General features: G+C 47.8%; 1 pseudogene; it reads left to right on the forward strand.

Annotated features, from left to right (window-relative positions):
* Positions 1–11,834: 11,834 nt before the first annotated feature.
* Positions 11,835–15,597, forward strand: LOC133081807 (uncharacterized protein CXorf49 homolog; annotated as a pseudogene).
* Positions 15,598–17,494: the final 1,897 nt, after the last annotated feature.

Raw genomic sequence — 17,494 nt, forward strand, 5'->3', positions numbered from 1 at the left:
GTCGCTACCCTGGCGGCGCCGGAACCGGGGCGACGGTCGATGGCCCGAGTCGCGGTCGCGGTCACGGCGGGCGAGTCGGGCGGCGCTCAGAGGGCAGCGGCAGCCACCTCAGGCGCCGCACGAGCTCGCCTCAAACGAAACGACGCGCGGCTTTCAGCGCGCCACCCACGCCCGCTCCGCGGCCTCCTCATTGGTCCGGGCCCCGCCAACCAGCGGGCGCCTTGTTCGCCGGCCCCCTCAAGGCCTAACCAATGGGGTCGAGGGCCTCTGGTTTGCCCCCAAGCCTGTGGGCGATCCGGGCAGTGGGCTGGCGGAGGGGATGGTGCGAGTGCTTCCCTCTGTCAATCCTCTGGGCCCGCCTCCTCCTGTCCCGCCTCCCCTTTCCGGTTAGAGTCACAGCTCTGAGCCTCCGTTTCCCATCTACACAGGGGGTCGGAGAGTGAGGGCGCCGGGCTCCAGGCGTGGTGAGGATGAAACGTCAAGATGGAGGCGCTGGACGCCTAGCACGCGCCGAAAGCATTTGCAAGCCTCCCTTCCACCGCAAGCCTTACGACCCAACAGGAGAATGGGCACAGGAGTCCCGCAGTCAGTGATCAGGGGTCGGCCAGAGAGCAAAGGGATCATATTTTCGTTCTGAAAGGTCTCTGTCTCAACTGCTCCATCAAATGTGGCTCAGCAAACGTTATTGGCAGGCGGGTTTGGTGGACAGACTGGGGTTGGCAGACAGACTGGGGTTGACCTCGCTCCATCAGCCCTTCTCCCGCTCTGAGGCAAATTCAAGGAAGATGAAATCGCAGTGGCCAGTTACACCCCAAAAGATGCTCCCCAACGCTGATCCTGGAGATGTGAACTAAAAGCACGAATCGGGTTTCACACACTAGGTTGACAACCTTCAAAGAGCTTAACCATTCCGAGCGTGGGAGAGGTCAGGAGCAAACCCCTGTGGCGGTGGTGCAAGAGATCCATTTGGGAGGTAATCTGGCAGAATCCATTGAAAGCAACTTAGCGCCAGCACGGACTCTGTGCCTGGCACTCTTCTAAGCGCTGGGCATAAATAGTAGTGCATCCGCGTGACACGCCTCGAACTATAGTACCAACTATTACTGGCCTCTTACCGGTGAGGAAACAGGCACTGAGAGGTTCAGCCACTGGCCCAAGGTCATTCGGCTCTTGGGGATCAGCGGCAGGATTGAAACCAATTAATCTGCTTCCAGAGTCCTTGCTTTGAGCCCAAGATCTTAAAACTGGAAGGAAAAATAAAAGCTATTTCCTCTATGTTCCGGCAAGTCCGCTGCCTGGTACTTCTTCCGGAGACACGCTGGTACCTGTAGTGTACAAGAACACATGCACAAGTGTGTTGGTGATGGGAAAAACTGGGAACACTCCAAATTCCCATCAGTAAGGAAATGGATGAATGCAACGTGGCTTAGCATCCAGTAGCATAAAGCGTGGCAGTCCAAAGGAATGCATCAGGCCATTCTCACAGCTTTCGAAAGCATCCTGACTTCAAACTGCAAGTTGCAGAACGATGGCTTTGGATTCACATTTGTAAATTAAAGCACTTGCATGCGTGGGCACACACACACACCAGTCAATCCTATGTAATATATGGGAATTCATTTAAGTATATGTACAAGTATGTTTTAAAGTTTTGAAGGACGCACAACCAAGGCCTACCAGTTGTGATGGCGGTGGGTGTGGATAGCCAGGTGTCTCTCAATTTTTCTTGGAGCTGTCAGTCCTCAGCTTCCCTGAGCTGAGCAGTACTGATGTCTGGGGAGTGGTCCCTCTCTTGGTTTCTATACGGCCCATGGGTGTTAGAATTTCCCTTGTCTGCCACCCAACTCCTACTCTGACACCCCTCCATTCCTCCCTCCCATACCTTCCTTCTGCTCTTTCCCGTTCATACTCCTCTGTCTTCAGTCACCTCTCTCTCCTGCATCCTGCTCTGGCTGACCTCCTGGAGAGTCCTGGGGTGTCTGAGCCCCTCCTGCCTGTGGAACTCAAAGGCCCAGTATTCTGGGTCTGCACCTGAGAAGCTGGCCATGCTGGAGAAGTTACAGAGCAGGGGAGATTGGGTGCACTGTAAATCTGCAATCCTCCTCCTCGAGCCTGCCCCCGATGGTGCCTGCTTGTTTGTGGATACCGCCCCCTTCCACTTCTCCCAGTGACTTTTTAAGTCATGGTGTGCTATTTCAAATATGTTAAAATGGATAAGGAAGGATATAGCAAAATCTCCTGCATCCACCAGCATCCTATGAAACATTACCAGTGGATCCAGTGGAAGCCTCCGTCTTCCCTCTCACCATTTCCACTCCCTTCCTCCCTCCCCCATAGAGAGACTCCCAGAACTTCTCACCTTCTCCACTCTCTTCGTCCCTGTGGCTCTCCTACCTGCTCTTCCCCTGCATCCCATACGTCTCCAATGTTGTCACTAATCTCTGCTTTACCCCCCTACGCTCACCAGGATCCAATACTGGTTTTGACTTACTCTCTTGGCCTGGGGTGGGAGCCAGTGTCAGAGGTTCCTCTTGGCCTTCCCAAGGTGATAGCTCTTACTCCACAGACCAATGACCCAATGTGCAGGTCATTGCTCCAACTGCCAAGTGTATCACTTAGAATTATCAGCTTGGGGACTGGAGAAATGACCACTATGTTGGTCCAGGGACCCAGTCAGCTCACCGTGAACTGATGTCTATCCCCAACTCCTTTTACTGCCAGAACCTCATAAACCCCACTGTAACAGGGCCCCATCATGACACTTTGGGCTTCCGGGATCAATGTCAGCTCAGAACCTGTGTCCAGTAGTCCTAGACATGTCTGTGTCCAGTGCCAGTGTGCAGTCACCCAAGCATCTAAGAAAACTGCTATGAACATTTGCATACAGATTTTTTGCAAATGTAAGTTTTCATTTCTCTTGGGTAAATATCTAGGAGTTAACTTGCTGGATTGAATCGTTAGTGTATTTTTAACTGTTTCCAGAGCGTCTATACCATTTTTTGCATTCTCACCAACAATGCAGGAGAGTTCTAGCTGTTCCTCAGTCTCTCTAGCACTTGGTATTGTCTGTATTTTGTTTTTATTTCAACCATGCTTATAGCTATGTTGTGGTATTTCATTGTGGCTTTAGTTATTTCCCTAATGACTAATGAGGTCAAACATCTTCTCAATAGCTTACTGGCCATCCAGGAAGCACAATGTCAGTTTGATTTTTTTTTTTCTCATTATTTATTGCGTTGTTTGATTTCTCATTACTGAATATTGAATGTTCTTTATCATGTGTGCTTTGCAAATACTGTTGCCCAGTCTGTGGCTTATGCTTTCAAAAACAAAGAAACAGACAAAACCCAAATAACACAATTTAAAAATGGGCAAAGGAATTGATTAGATATTTCTCCAGAGAAGACACATAAATGGCCTACAGGTATATGAAAAATGTTCAACATCACAAGTCATCAGGGAAATGCAATTTAAAACCACAATGAGTTATCACCTCACAACTGTTAAGATGGCCAGTATTAAAAAAAAAAAAAACTTAAAATAGCAAGTGTTGGCAAGGAAGTGAAGAAAATGAATCCCTTGTGCATTGCTGGTGGGAGTGCATTCCCACTTCTGTATATTTACATTTACATTACAAAATAATTGAAATCAGGATCTTGCATAGATTATTGCACTCCCATGTTCATTGCACCATTATTCACAATAGCCAAGAGATGAAAACAACCTAAATACCTATCAACAGGTGAATGGATAAAAGGTAGTATATATAATGTATACATATAATAGAATATTATTCAGCCTTTAAAAAGAAGAAAATCTTGCTATATGCTGTAGTATGGATGAACTTGGAGGATATTATACTAAGTGAAGTAAGCCACTCACAAAGGACAAATACTGCATGTTTCCACTTATATGGGGTATCTAAAGTAGTCAAACTCTTAGAAGCAGGAAGTAGAATCCTGGTTGCCAAGGGCTTGGGGGAGGGGGAAATGGGGAATTGTTGTTCAATGAGTATAGATTTGCAGTCATGCAAGATGAAGAATTCCGGAGATCTGATTACAACAATGTTCATATAGTTAACAACACTGTACACTAAAAAATTTGTTAATAAGGTAGGTTTCATATTATGTGTTTTTGCAATAAAAATAAATTAAAAAATAAAATGCCTTATTCAATGGCTTTTCATATATTCACAGTTGTGCATCTATCACTATCAATTTTAGAATATTTTTGTTAGCCCAAGAAGATGCCCTGTATCCCTTAGCCATTACCCCCAACCCCCCAACCCACTCCCAGCCCTATAGGCAAGTAATAAACTACTTTCTGTCTCTATGATTTGCCTAGTTAGGAAATTTTGTATAAATGGAATCACACAATATATAGTACTTTTTGTCTGGCTTCTTTCACTTAATATAATGTTTTTGAGGTTCACTCATGTTGTAGCATGTATCAGTACTTCAGTTATTTTTATTGCCAAATAATATTCCATGGTATGGCTATACCACATTTTATTTATACATTCATCAGTTTATGGGCATTTGGGTTATGTTTAGTTTGGGAATATTATGGATAATATTCCCAAACTAAATGCTGTTAAGAATATTCATATACATTTTGAGTTCATGAGTTTTTTTTTTTTTTTAACATCTTTATTGAAGTATAATTGCTTTACAATGGTGTGTTAGCTTCTGCTTTATAACAAAGTGAATCAGTTATACATATACATATGTTCCCATATCTCTTCCCTCTTGCATCTCCCTCCCTCCCACCCTCCCTATCCCACCCCTCTAGGTGGTCACAAAGCACCGAGCTGATCTCCCTGTGCTATGCGGTTGCTTCCCACTAGCTATCTATTTTACATTTGGTAGTGTATATATGTCCATGACACTCTCTCACCCTGTCACATCTCACCCCTCCCCCTCCCCATATCCTCAAGTCCATTCTCTAGTAGGTCTGTGTCTTTATTCCCGTCTTGCCACTAGGTTCTTCATGACATTTTTTTTTTTCCTTAGATTCCATATATATGTGTTAGCATACTGTATTTGTTTTTCTCTTTCTGACTTACTTCACTCTGTATGACAGATTCTAACTCCATCCACCTCATTACAAACACCTCCATTTCATTTCTTTTTATGGCTGAGTAATATTCCATTGTATATATGTGCCACATCTTCTTTATCCATTCATCCGATGATGGACACCTAGGTTGCTTCCATGTCCTGGCTATTGTAAACAGAGCTGCAATGAATATTTTGGTACATGACTCTTTCTGAATTATGGTTTTCTCAGGGTATATGCCCAGTAGTGGGATTGCTGGGTCGTATGGTAGTTCTATTTTCAGTTTTTTAAGGAACCTCCATACTGTTCTCCACAGTGGCTGTATCAATTTACATTCCCACCAACAGTGCAAGAGTGTTCCCTTTTCTCCACACCCTCTCCAGCATTTATTGTTTCTAGATTTTTTGATGATGGCCATTCTGACTGGTGTGAGATGATACCTCATTGTAGTTTTGATTTGCATTTCTCTAATGATTAATGATGTTGAGCACTCTTTCATGTGTCTGTTGGCAATCTGTATATCTTCTTTGGAGAAATGTCTATTTAGATCTTCTGCCCATTTTTGGATTGGGTTGTTTGTTTTTTTGTTATTGAGCTGCATGAGCTGCTCGTAAGAGTTCATGAGTTTTTGTGTGAACATATGTTTATAGTTCTCTTAGGTAGATCCCTAGGAATGGACATTCTGGATCATATGGTAACTCTATGTTTAACTTTTTAAGAAAATACCAGAATATTTTCCAAAGAGATTCAACTATTTTACATTATCACCAGAAGTGTATGAGGATTTAAATTTCTCCAAATCCAAATATTTGTTATTATCTGTATTTTGGATTATAGCCATCCAATTGTTTTTGCAACATGGTATCTCATTATGGTTTTGATTTATATTTCCCTACTGACTAGTGGTTCTCAACATCCTTTCATATGCTCATTAACCATTTCTATACCTTCTTTGGTGAAATGTCTATACAAATCTTTTACCCAATTTTTTAATGGGGTCATTTTCTTATTTATTTATTATTCTTATTCTTTAATCTGGATACAAGTTCTTTGTTAGATCTGTGACTTTCAAATATTTCCTCCCAGTCTGTACCTTGTCTTTTCATTTTCTGAATAGTGCCTTCTGAAGCATAAATGTTTTAAATTTTGATTAAGTCCAATTTATCAAGTTTTTCTTTTATGGATCATGCTTTTGGTGTTGTACCTAAGAAATCATTGCCTAACTCATGTTTACAAAGATTTTTCTCCTCGGGTTTCTTTTAACAGATTTATAGTTGTAGGTTTTACTTTTAAGTCTCTGATCCATTTTGCATTAAGTTTTGTGTGTGCTGTGAAGTAAGGTTCTAAGTTTGTATTTTTGCATGATATCCAGTTGTACCAGCACCACGTGTTGAAAAGACTATCCTTTCCCCATTGAATTGAAAATCATTGACCATAAATATAAGGAGAGTTCGTTATTTCTGAACTCTCAATTCTGTTCCATTGATCTCTCTCTATGTCAGTACTAAACTAACTTGATTATCTGTATTTTTATAGTAAGTTTTGAAATCAGAAAGTGGAAGTCTTCCAGGTTTGTTCTTTTTCAAAGTAGTTTTGGATATTCTGTTTTGTTTTGTTTTGTTTTGTTTTTCATTTCCATATGAATTTTTGGATCAGCCTGTGAATTTTTACAAAGAAAGCCTGCTGAAATTTCGATAGAGATTGAACAGAATCTATATATCAATTTGGGGAGAATTACCATATAAATATTGTGTCTTACAACCATTAACATGCAATGCCTTTCCATTTATTTAGATCATCTTTAATTTCTCTCAACAAATATCAATTTGTGTTTCTCAGTGCATAAGTATTACATTTGGTTTGTTAAATATATGCCTAAGCATTTTATTCTTTTTGATGCTATTGTAACTAGAATTAAGTGTTCCTTAATTTCATTTCTGGATTATTTGCTACATGTATATAGCAATAAAATTTGTTTTATGTATTAATCTTGTATTCTGTGATATGTTGAACTTCTTTATTAGTTCTACCATTAGATCCATTTTTGTGGATTCCTTAGGATTTTCTGCATATGAAATCATGTCATCTGAGAATTAAAAAATTTCCTTTTTTATTTCCTATCTGGATGACTTTTAGTTCTTCTTCTTCCCTGTTTGAACTGGCTCAAACTTCCAGTGCAATAATGAATAAAAGTAGTGAGCATGTCTTTGTTGCTGACTTTAGGGGAAAAGTATGCAGTCTTTCACTACTAAATATGATATTAGCTGTAGGTTTTTCATAGATATCCTTTATCATGCTGAAGAAATTTCTTTCTATTGCTAGTTTTTTATTGTTTTTATCATGAAAGGTGGTCGAATTTTGTCACATGCTCTTTCTGTGTCAGTTAATATGATAATGTTTCAGTGCTTTCTTCTTTTAAAATAGTGTATTACATACATTGATTTTTAGATGTTAAACCAACCTTGTATTTCTAGAATAAATCCCACTTGGTTATGGTATATAATCCTTTTTATATGTTTCTGAATTCAGTTTGTTAATATTTTCTTGAGGGTTATTTCATCTATATTCATGAGAAAGATTGGTATGCAATTTTCTTTATTTTGGATGTCTTTGTGTGTTTTGGGCATCAGGGTAATTGCGCTGGTCTCAGCCAATCGATAGTGATACTGTCAGCTAGAAATCCCTGGAGGCGCTCACCTGGACTCCAAGGCGACCCCCCACAGATATTTCCCCTTTCAGAACCAATGTTGTGGTTGAACTAGCCCTTGTGGTTCTTATTATAATTGCAAGATGCACCTCAGCAATAACCTTTAGGAAACTTTGAAAGGACGAAGTTTATTACTCACAAATCCTGGAGGGTACATGGCATGCCTTGGACCACACAGAAAGGTTGTGGGTGGAGAAAGACAGCTGGGACCTGGGGTTATGTTTTTATCCGGGTCAAGAGTGAGGGGCCTAGGGTTTCTCAGATTCACTCTTTATTGATGAATTTAAAACAGAATGGGAATTAAAGCACAAGAAGGGAAAAACAAGCAGCCAAAGGGTCAGTTATCTAAGTCAATCAGAGATCTCTAAAACAAAGGAAACTTCAGGGGTGAAGTGGCCTGACTCTTTACCTAGTCGTGTAGCTGGCAATTTGTTCTTTTTGATATAGCTGTCTTTGTAGTGGTGCCTCAGCAATCAGAAGCTTAATGTCAGGCACTTGCATTACAATTAAAAAAAAAAACTGTCAGAGGCTCACACTACAGTAATATTGGCCTACTAGAGCTATTTTGAAAGTGTTCATTCCTCTTCTATTTTCTGGAAGAATTTCTGGAGTGTTGCTATTATTTCCATCTAAAATATTTGATAGCATTCAGCAGTAATGCCATCTGGACAGGAGCATCATTGTGGGAAGATTTTTAATCATTAATTTAATTGACTGTCTATTATTGAGTCTGTTTTGAAGTTTGTGTCTCTCTACAAATTTTTTCATTGCATATGTGTGTCTAATTTGTTGGTATAAATTTTTTCATACTATTTTCTTATAATTTTTAAAATTCAATAGGCTCAATGGTGATGTCTCCTTTTTCAGTCCTGATTTTAGTGATTCCTTAGGAATCTCTTTTTTTTTTCTTGGTCAGTCTGCCTAAGGTTTGTGATTTGTTATCTTTTGGTTTCATTGTGTTGTCCAAAAAAATTAATCAATAGTCAATCTAAGAAAAGTGGAAATTTTTATTTGAGCCAACCTGAGGACTATAACATGGGAGACAATCTTCAGAAAACTCTGAGGACTGTTCCATCCATTGGAGGTAAAACCGTTATATAAGTTTTTGAGACAAAGTAGCATATTAATAGTTTATGTAGTCCAACAAGGCGAGTAGTGGGTATTAATGACCCATTACAGGATTGAGAAAGGAAAGTTATCTCTTAAGGAGTTACCTTGCTGGTTCCAGAAGGAAATTTCTTTTCTTTCTTTCTTTTTTTTTGGCGTGTGGGCATTCCTGTATCTTTTAAGGGGATCTAGTTAATGTATAATGTGATGCACAAATCACACTAAAGGGGAGGGGGTAGTGGCTCAAATGGGCAGAGAGAGAATTTTATGTTTACAATTTTTCTTGTCCTGCCTGAAAATAATTTTATTTCATTAATTCCACTTTTGATCATTAATCTTTCAATAGAAAGCATTAGGTGATTAAGTATTTGGTCCCTAAATGTTAGGGTGGTTCTTTACCTGCCTTGGGTCCATCATGTCCCTCGATGCTGGGTCCTAATAGCCCGGTTCTTTCTTTCCTTTTAGGGGGTGGTACTAGTAAGATGTCTGGCAAGGAATAACGGTCAATTCCAAGTTGTCCAATAGGACTTGCACCAATTTTACCTTGCATGTGCATTGTGCATGTCCATTATTTTATAGAGAACTATAGATTTGATCAATAGTTTCTAGTTGTTTAGATATCATTATCTTAGTAGGAGCAGGTGATACACAGTGCAAAAAACAAGAAACTAAAACTTTATAAGTTACACAAACTGCAATCAAAGTTGGCAATAGGAGGAAAAATATCATTAGTAAAGATTTAAGCCAATATCCTCTTGAACCAAACCATTTTCCTAGCATTTCCCTTAAACTGGGAAGAGGATCATTCAGAGTGGAAATCTGATTTTTCAGACACACCATAAGGGGGGGGGGTTGCATTAGAAGACTCATCAGGTATAAAAACACAACATTCACTATGTATTATAGCATAAGCTCCCCCTTGGGAAGCTTTTAGAATATTGAGGGCTATGCAATTCTGTAGGACTGCTTTTCTCATCATGGAAATTTCTGAACTGAGCAAACAAATGGCTTGGTTACTATCATTTAAGGCTTGCTGGGTGAATTTTGTTAAAGCCTCTATATGAGTAAGGACATCTTCTATTCCAAGTGAAGAAATAAATATTGTAGCCAAATACCATTGGAAAACTGATTGAACCCAACATGCCCACATTGAAAGCAGAATGACAGCAGCTGTTTTCAAGGCTACCTGTACGTGACACTGAGCCTAAAGGAAACCAATTGTACACCTTCCTAACCAATCTGGGGAGATCCAAGGCCATAAATTTGTTCCATAAACCTATTGGGTCCTGTTAGGAGCTATCCCACCATTTTAACATCTAGTGAAAACCGTCTTTCAGACCTTGAAACATACACCCAAAGGTTATCAAACATTAGATAGGATTCATTTGGGATTTAAAAACATTGACTAATGTGGATCTGATGCCATCGTTCTGCAACTTGCAGTTTGATGTCAGGAGGATGCTTTCGAAAGCTGTGAGAATGGACTGATGCATTCCTTTGGACTGCCACGCTTTATGCTACTGGATGCTAAGCCACGTTGCATTCATCCATTTCCTTACTGACGGGAATTTGGAGTGTTCCCAGTTTTTCCCATCACCAACACACTTGTGCATGTGTTCTCGTACACTACACGTACCAGCGTGTCTCCGGAAGAAGTACCAGGCAGCAGAGTTGCCGGAACAAAGAAGAAATATCTTTTTTTTTCCTTCCAGTTTTAAGATCTTGGGCTCAAAGCAAGGACTCTGGAAGCAGATTGATTGGTTTCAATCCTGCCACTGATCCCCACGAGCCAAATGATCTTGGGCCAGTGGCTGAACCTCTCAGTGCCTGTTTCCTCACCGGTAAGAGGCCAGTAATAGTTGGTACTATAGTTCTAGGCATGTCACGCGGATGCATTACTATTTATGCCCAGCGCTTAGAAGAGTGCCAGGCACAGAGTCCGTGCTGGCACTAGGTTGCTTTCAATGGATTCTGCCAGATTACCTCTCAAATAGATCTCTTGCACCACCGCCACAGGGGTTTGCTCCTGACCTCTCCCACCCTCGGAATGGTTAAGCTCTTTGAAGGTTGTCAACCTAGTGTGTGAAACCCGATTCGTGCTTTTAGTTCACATCTCCAGGATCAGCGGTGGAGAGCATCTTTTGGGGTGTAACTGCCCACTGCGATTTCCTGTTCTTTGAATTTGCCTCAGAGCGGGCGAAGGGCTGATGGAGCGAGGCCAACCCCAGTCTGTCCGCCAACCCCAGTCTGTCCACCAAACCCGCCTGCCAATAACGTTTGCTGAGCCACATTTGATGGAGCAGTTGAGACAGAGACCTTACAGAACGAAAATATGATCCCTTTGCTCTCTGGCCGACCCCTGATCACTGACTGCGGGACTCCTGTGCCCATTCTCCTGTTGGGTCGTAAGGCTTGCGGTGGAAGGGAGGCTGGCAAATGCTTTCAGCGCGTGCTAGGCGTCCAGCGCCTCCATCTTGACGTTTCATCCTCACCACCCCTGGAGCCCGGCGCCCTCACTCCCCGACCCCCTGTGTAGATGGGAAAAGGAGGCTCAGAGCTGTGACTCTAACCGGAAAGGGGAGGCAGGACAGGAGGAGGCGGGCCGAGAGGCTTGACAGAGGGAGGCACTCCCACCATCCCCTTCACCAGCCCACTGCCCGGACCGCCCACAGGCTTGGGGGCAAACCAGAGGCCCTCGACCCCATTGGTTAGGCCTCGAGGGGGCGGGCGAACAAGGCGCCCGCTGGTTGGCGGGGCCCGGACCAATGAGGAGGCCGCGGAGCGGGCGTGGGAGGTGCGCTGAAAGCCGCGCGTCGTTTCGTTAGAGGCGAGTTCGTGCGGCGCCTGAGGTGGCTGCCGCTGCCCTCTGAGCACCGCCCGCCTCGCCCGCCGTGACCGCGACCGCGACCGCGACTCGGGCCATCGACCGTCGCCCCGGTTCCGGCGCTGCCAGGGTCGCGACATGAGCTCCCCAGATGAGGTGTCTGTGTGGGGAACAGGTTTCGGCCCAGAGGGCGGGGAGCGGGCCGGCGTCGGCCCGGCCGGCCCCGCAGTCCCGCGGGGACCCGACCCAGGCCCCGAGCCCGGGGAGCCGCGGAGCGGCGAGGGCGGGGGCGGCTTCCCGGACCCCGAGGGCTTCCAGTCGGAGCGGGAGATGCTGGAAGCGGGAGGGCCGGTGCTGTGGGGCCGCGAAGGCCGACCTGGCTCCCCCGCTGACGACACGAGGGACCTCCTGGACCTGGCCGAGGAGTCTGCGGCGGCCATCCTGCAGCAGCTGGCCGACTGGGACGTGCTGGGCGTCCGCAGACACCCGTCCCTGGAGAGCTGCGCCGCCTCCGAAGTGTCCGCCGTGTGGGCCGGCCTCGAGGCGGGTCCCGGCGGTCGAGGAGCGCCCGCCCAGAGCTGTGGGGAAGCATCGCCGGCTCCGGCCGGCCGTCTCCACCTCGGTGGGCCCGAAGCGGGCCGGGCCTGGGGGAACCCTAAGAGAGGCCCTAAGCGTAGGTTGAACGTGGCTGCGGATCGCCAGCGGCTCCCCGAGGAAGGCCTGGCCTGGCTGCTGTCCGACCCCGAGTCCTCAGATGAGTTCAGTGAGACAGAGCTGATGACGTTGAGCACTTACCCCAGAGGAGGAGGCCAGGCCGAGCCCAGCAGACCCGAGGATCCTGGGGACACTCCCAGACACTCGAATTTCCAAGTCAGGGAGAATTTCCTTCACGTGCCAGGCTCTTCCCTGTCCTCGGCTCCGCGAGGACTCACTTCGGTTGTGGAAACGCAGGGCGTGGGAGAGCAGGGCATCTCTTCCCCTAAGAAAATGCAGAGCGTGCTCTGGGGGAAGGGGGGCAGCAGGCCCAGCTACCCGGGAGCTGCTGCTGCTGCTGCTGTGCTGCAGGTGGCCTGCCGCGGGTCACTCCTAGGAAGAAGGGGGCCCAGGAGAAGAAATCCCTCGGGGGAGCCTCCAAACTTGCCCTGGGGAGAACCTTCCCTTCCGGGGGAGAGCGAATCAAGGCAACTCCCCTGGAACCGGCCACCTTGCCCCCAATCTCTGGTATTCCGCTGCTTGGGAGATCCAAGAGGTATACCTTGGTCCCTTCGGGAACCGAACAGTCCAAGCACACCGGCGCTGGGAAGAAATCCGTGGCCAGGCGGGCAAGGGAGTCTGAGGCGGTGGCGGGAGAAGATAAGGACCCAAATAGAGACCCAGCCGCAAAGGGCCAAGTGAGTAGGCCATGCTCCTCCTCTCTGCCCACTCTTCCCCCCCACCAGCTCCAACCGCCCCCAGGACACACGTCTTCACCCATGCTGCCTCTGTCCATCCCTCAGGGGTTGTCATTGGGTGCCCCTCGGTCACTGGGTCATTAGGATGCCAGATCGGGCTCCTTTTACTAGGGACAAACATTAAGGTAGCACTTCGGGTGTGCTGGGCCCGGTTCTCCACCCTTGGCCTGTTTCCAGCCTCCTCTGCGAGACTGGTGCTGGGATGGAAGGGAGGGCTGGTAGCTGAATTGGGTCGGGGGATCCCTTAAAAGTTTCCCCGAAAAGCCTCAGTATTTACACTCACCAGCTTCCTGAATCCTACTTCCTAGCTGTTCCCCAGACCTTCCTTGCAGGGGGCCTGGGCTTTCTCAGTGCCCCAGTGTTGTCCCTAGATCAGTTCTGCCTGCTGGCCTGAGGCTGACTGAGGGAGAAAGTGCTAATGAGATCAGCCTTTCAATTCCCTTCCCAATTCCCTGCCTCACCCCGGCCCCACATCACACAACTCTCTCTCTCTCTCTCTCTCTCTCTCTCACACACACACACACACACACATCCTTAGTCCAAATCGGTGAGAAATTTTTGTTTCAGCTGCCAACTCACAGGCCAGGCACATCTTTTCCACGCATGCATCGTGGAAAAGCCTGCAGTGACGACCTCAACACCAGAGGCCCCCAAGATCCAGGAAACTCAGAGCCTTTGGCCCTGAACCAGGGAGAAGTCGTGCCCAGGGTGCCTGTCCCCTCAGGTGAGTGTCGTGGGTTTGATATGAGGGGAGGGGAGAGGGGTTGAGGACAGAAACCTCTGGCTCTGTCTCTGCTGGGGGCACAGCCTTGCTCCCAGGCAGCTTCTCCCACAGGAGACGGGGTGCTGGCAGGGCTGGCCTTGAGCCACATCATCCTCTGTGTGGGGTTTCTGCGCCCGGGGCGATCGGTGGCAGTGCCCCAAACAGCTCCTCCAGGTGTAGACTTGCAGGGGAACAGCGTTTTCTGTTAAGTCCTGTTCGCCCACATTGCTCTCCCACGTGCTGGCTGTGGCTGTAGCTCTGGGAGGGTCGAATCCAGAGCCACAGACTTTGGGGACCACAGTGGTGAAATGGCTGCCCCTGGGGAACAGGGGAGGCAGGCCCAGGGAGAAGGTTCGGGCTGCTGGGCAGAGCAGGGGCGGCTTGTTGCCAGCGGAGGGTGGTGCTGCCTCACCTCACGTTAGACCCCGCTTGGCCCTTTCCACCTCACTGGGAGCCTGGGAAGCTGGATTGTGTGTCCTTTCCCTCTCAGGTGACCGGGAGCCACGTGACCATCCCCCAAGACCAGAAAGGCAGCAGCAGCCACTGGGAACGCCAGGCTGTCCTTCGGTAATGCTTCCTCTGGCTCCTGGAAATGCAGGCCCAAACTCGAGGGTGGGATCTAGGTCCAAGTTCCACTGACATGTGTGGGGCCCCCCTCCCCTGCCCCCATCACGTACCCCACGGAGGGAACCCACCTCCTTTCCACTGAGGAGCCCTTGCCAGTCTAGCCACCCGGCTCTGGGATGGAGGGCCCGGGGGAGAGGAGAAGGTGGAGGAGAGAGGAGGCCAGAGTATATTAATCATTTCTCTTCCTCCTGTGTCTGCTGACCTAGTGTCTCGTGCTACAGAGAGAAACAGACGACTTTAAGGAGCAACTTGGTATGAGGAACCAGGGACGGAGAGCGGTGTCTTAGTGCAGAACCCGGGTGGGCACCTGGGGTGTGGGTGGGCTGCAGGTGCAGTCGGCCTCGCAGGGACCAACATCCCTGTGGGGAGGAGAACCTAGCAGGCCTGGCCCTGGAGCCGGCTGTGCATGTACAGCTGGGCGTGTGTACAAGTAGCAAAGTACTGTCTGGACTGCATGCACACTTTGCCAACCAGACCAGTCCTAGGGAATCTCCTTCTGATAGGACTTTTAGAGATGCCTCGTTGATTTTTCCCTTGAACTGCTGCTTGGTGTGGCTTCTAAGGTTCTTGTTGGATTGTTTGTTTGTTTGTGTGATGAGTCCTGACTGGTTGTGGCACAGCCCACAGCATGAGGGCTGCTGGCACATTTTGTTTCCCTTTAGGAACCGGTTCCACATTCAATTCGGGTGGTGGGGAGTGGTCAGGCCTAGAGCTCTTTGCATCGGGTCTGGAGGGGGTTTCAGGTTGCAGGGCTAGGTGGTTCCTCACGGGGATAGGGGGACGGGCTTCTATATCCCTCTGTCTGGAGCGCCTGCTAATGCCTGTCCGTGTTGCAGCCGCCATGCAGTACCTGGCTGACAAGTTCCAGACCCTTTGAAGTGAGTGTTACGCACACCGTACCCCTTCCCACAGTCCTGGCTGTTGAGCAGGGCTGGCGGCTGGCTCTGGCTTGAGGCTCTTCCCTGACTCCGCTGTTTCACAGGTTGAGCCCAGCGTCTTCCTGCAAGAGGAGCAGCTGGTACCTTTGGGGCCCGGGAGCTGTGGCCAAGCTCATTCCCTCCTGTTCTGCCTCAGCTAGGGCTTCCTCTCCCCCTTGTTTTGCCCCCGCCCCACCCTAGTTTCACAGCATTTTCCAATTAAAGTGCCTCTCATATTCTGTGTTCTGCCTTCTTTCTGGAGGTGTAGGGGTAGGGGGCCGGGGTGGGACGCTGCTCCACATCAGAGCCTTTTCCAGAACAGTATCTCTGGCATCCTGTGTTGGGGACTCTGGGCCAGCCTCTGCTACCATCCCTGCAGTCAAGCGAGTGGAGTGCCCCAGGTCTGGGTCCTGTGTGGGCTCTGCCTGGCCACATTGGCACGTCCTCCCTTTCCCCCGAAGGCCCTCTTCTAGTTCTCTCCAAACCCCCCTCCTCCTTTGGGGTCTGGCGGTTCCCATTCATCTCTGCCATTCCCCCTCCCCATCAGCAGGAACTCATGACCCCCTTCCAGAGCTCCAATCTGGAAGCTTTCACATCCTCCCTGCCCTAGCCAGCTGACCACCCTCCTCCAGCCTGGTCGTCTCTATACCCTTGAGTGGAAATTGGCCCGTCAGGTTCTATGGCAAGTGTGGTTAGTAGGTCTGTGTTCTTGCATGGTCCCCGTCAAATACTCTTCCACCAGCCCCATGACACAGATTTTCCTGGAAATGATATTTCCGTGTCCCAGCTCAATCTCCCAGACTGCCTCTTTAGGACACACGAGATTGAGTCCGAACTCCATGTTCGATTTCCCCCTCACTGGAGGTTGGGGAGCACTTCCTTCCGTCAGCCAGGACCCAGGGCTGTACCTGCCTGAGACTCAGAGGGACAGATTTGTGTTTGACTGAGGTGAGGGTGGTTCCGCCTGACACCGTTCTCGAAACACCGGTGTTTTACTACACAAAAGAGGGTATGATGGTAGATAGGACCTTCCAGGTTGGTGACTGTGTGTCCCTGTGTGTGAATAAAAGTAATCAGGGATAATCTCCCTTGAAGGAGAAAGATGTGATTCAGGGAGTAGAGGCTGGTCCAGGTTCCATAAGGCATTGAATGAGCAAAATCAAGGGTCGGATCTGTTTTGTTCAAGGGTTGTCGTTAAATTCCCAAAACATAGGAGGGGGATGATGCAGAAGTCACCAAACCGCACGACAGGGTGTTGGGATGCTCAAAATGTTGGATTCGCTGCAGGAGGCTCTCGATCCTACTCTGTGATCCTATGATGTCTGACAAGTACTGTGGGTGTGGATGGAATGAGATTGGGAAGGGTGGCTCCTCAGAGTAGCTCATCTTAGCATCAGGGGACCCATATATGAGACCACCCAACATGAGCTACCCGGGACAGGGGCGGGATGGGCGCAGTGAGGATGGGAAGTAAGGAGTGACTGTACCTGGACAATGGGGAGCACTTGGGTCCACCCTTCCCCCATATTCTCACCCTGACTCGCTTCCAGAGTTCATGGCATGAGCTCAGGTGGACAGACCACATGTGGGGTGGGACAGTCACAGACCTCAGGGTCAGAAAAGAATGTTCGTGGCACTTAATCCTTCCACTCAAACCCCTCCCTGGAGAAGGTGGGCTTGACTGCTTAGTTTACAGCTTTGACCCTGAACCTGATCCAGTGGTTATTGCTTGGCGGTGTAGCACATCTCGCTGCTGTCTGAGTGACTAAGTTTGGCAGAGACCTTCCAGCTGAGGTTTCTGCTCACCGAGACGTGCAGGCAACTTGTGTCCAGGGAGAAGTCCAGCACCAGCACCAGCACCGCCTGTCGGCAGAGGGGGTCACGGGGCTGTGGTCACCAGGGTGAGGAAATAGAGAAGCTTGTTGAAAGGGAGGTGACATGGGAGGGCGTGACCTCAACCCTTGGTGATGCATTTTCCCTGCCTCCCTTCCCTCCACTGAGCACACCATCTCTCTGTTCCGTGTTCTGACCAACTACCGC

The sequence above is a fragment of the Eubalaena glacialis genome, chromosome X (assembly GCF_028564815.1).
Source record: "Eubalaena glacialis isolate mEubGla1 chromosome X, mEubGla1.1.hap2.+ XY, whole genome shotgun sequence".
Classification (NCBI taxonomy): domain Eukaryota; kingdom Metazoa; phylum Chordata; class Mammalia; order Artiodactyla; family Balaenidae; genus Eubalaena; species Eubalaena glacialis.